Consider the following 2,500-nt stretch of genomic DNA (forward strand, 5'->3'; position numbering starts at 1 on the left):
CTGGCCAATAAAAAACACTAATCTTCTGCATGCTGTGAGCGGCTGTGTTCTGTATGACTGTGTGCTTGATCTCCGCTGTGATGTTTCCCTGGATCCGTGGAGGACCTCAGAGGTCAGACAGGGAGCCGTTAACCTGTGGCTCGTAAAGACTCCAGGCGGCCGGCACACAGTCAGAGAGAGAGAGAGAGGGGAGAAAGGAGAGAGAGAGGGAGAGAGCGAGAATGTTTGGTCAAGCTGCTGTTCCTGAGGCCTGTTGAGTGAAGCGTACACAGTGTGAATTGTCTGAAGCGAGGCGATGAGACAGGAGACCCAAAGTAATGAAAGATAAGAGAGAGGGAAGGGGAGTAGTGAGATTAATAAAAGGCAGAGCGTGACAGAGAGATATTTAAAACTACACTTTATTACAATATAATATGTGACAAAACTTCAATGAATCATTCTATGCGAGATGTATAAAAATGGCCAAAAGAGAAATAGACAAAAATAGGAATGGAAGGGAAGGAGAAAGAAAGAGAGAAGGGGGGATGATAAAAGGTGTAAATAAGAGGAAAAGAGAGATAGAGAGAAAGAGAGGGGAAAGGAGGATGATATGACTTGCAGTGGCGGAAGACACCTGTCTGACGGCATCTTTCATCTCATTTGAGCTGCACTGGTCTGATTAGCAGAAGTGAAGTGAGGTGAAGTCATGCGGGTCCTCTTAGCAATGTTTGCTCTCGCTGTTTAAACACATCGGATTCTTATCTAATATCACCTGTCTCACAGAGCAGTAAACAGTGTTGATGTGTGTGTGTGTGTGTGTGTGTGTGTGTGTGTGTGTGTGTGTGTGTGTGTGGATATATGTGCATGAAGTCAGTGTGTATCATATGTGTATGTTTTGGTCTGAGTGATGTGTGTGTTGGCCTCAGCAATGCGTGTGTACAGTGTGTGTGTCTGTGTGTGTGTGTGTGTGTGTGTGTGTGTGTGTGTGTGTGTCTAAAGTTATATTTAGGTAGTGCACGTAGGCCGGAACAAGAAATCTCTTTGCAGGGGCCTTTCTCTCTCCCTCTCTCTCTGTTGGCCTGACGCAAACACCGGTGCTTCAAAGTCGCTGTCGCCATAACAACGGCTGTTAGCAGTCTGACCAGCTCTGGGCTCCTGAGAGGTGCACTGATGGACCTGGCACCCTGAAGGTCATCGCCAAGGTTGGGGGAAAACTTCTACCCCACCCCCCTCTCCCCCACATCCATTCTCCCAAAAGAGCCAATCAGATCCATACACACAGGCTTGTGGGTGTTCCTCAGCCAATAAAACACTCCCTTACTCTCTCCTGAAATTACATCTTTGTCTGGAGAAGCCTGTCCTCGGGTGGACCTCCAAAATGATGCTGGTTAGACTCAAAAATAGCCCTGCTGAAAAACATTCCAATAATGCAAAGATGTGGTGATGAATTGATGATGATGATGAATGAGTTTCACACTCTCAGGAGTATTGTAGAGATGACGTTCTCTGAGATGTTGCACAGACATAAAGTGCCTTTAAACTGGTGAGCCCCTGAACAGGCAGGCCTGTTTGTGTGTGTGTGTGTGTGTGTGTGTGTGTGTGTGTGTGTGTGTGTGTGTGTGTGTGTGTGTGTGTGTGTGTGTGTGTGTGTGTGTGTGTGTGTGTGTGGGTGTGTGCTGGACGGCTATGCTTTCTCTTTGCATATGTAATGTAATAACCTGATAACAGCCAGGAAGTGTAGAGTGAGTGAGGGAATGGAGAGAGAGAGAGATAGATAGAGAGAGAGAGAGAAAGAGAGAGATGAGAGTGACTGAAAGAGAAAGTCAGTGAAAGAGAAGTGGTAGAGTGACCGAACACACAGAGACAGAGGAAGAAAGATTGAGGGAGAGAGCAATAGGCAGAGAGAGAGAGAGAAAGATAGAGAGATTGAAATGAAGAGAAAACAAGGGGGAAAGGAGGGCTGGTTGTCATGCTGAAGCCCAACCCCTGTGTTGTGGAATTCCTCAGCTCCACTCCTCCTTCCAGCCTCACCACATCCATTTAAATGGACCGCCTGCCCGCCCTGACAGGGAGGGAGAGAGGGAGGGAGGGAGGGAGAGAGGGAGTAGGGAAGGAGCAATCAGAGTTGAGCTCTATCCATCCCGACGCTGTCGCTGTGGTGAACCTCATCGCTGGGACGCTCCAGGGGACAGAGCTGACAGAGGGCTGGAAAAGAGACAGGGAGACGCGGACGCCGCTCGGGAGGAGGGGGTGGGGGGTGTGGTTTGGCTGGTCGGTTTGGTTTGACTCCTGGCCATTTGTAGCAGCTCCTCTTGCGTTCTGGCGACAGGGGAAGCTTCTAATCAGCAGCAGTGATATAAACTTCAATCGCACTCAGACACACACACTTGTGCACACAATAGTTTACAAATACACACACATACAGTACAAAAGCACACACACACTCTCTCTCTCTCTCTCTTTCTCTCTCTCTGTCTTTCACACTCTCTCTCTCTTTCACACACGCAGACACACAAACACA

The 2,500-nt window shown here is 48.3% G+C and overlaps 1 protein-coding gene across 10 annotated transcripts in view; it reads left to right on the forward strand.

Annotated features, from left to right (window-relative positions):
* tns1a (tensin 1a) overlaps window positions 1-2,500 on the forward strand; it is a 131,605-nt gene that overhangs the window by 54,540 nt on the left and 74,565 nt on the right. The gene's annotated exons all lie outside the window — the stretch shown is intronic.

Source organism: Alosa sapidissima, chromosome 23 (genome assembly GCF_018492685.1).
Source record: "Alosa sapidissima isolate fAloSap1 chromosome 23, fAloSap1.pri, whole genome shotgun sequence".
NCBI lineage: Eukaryota > Metazoa > Chordata > Actinopteri > Clupeiformes > Clupeidae > Alosa > Alosa sapidissima.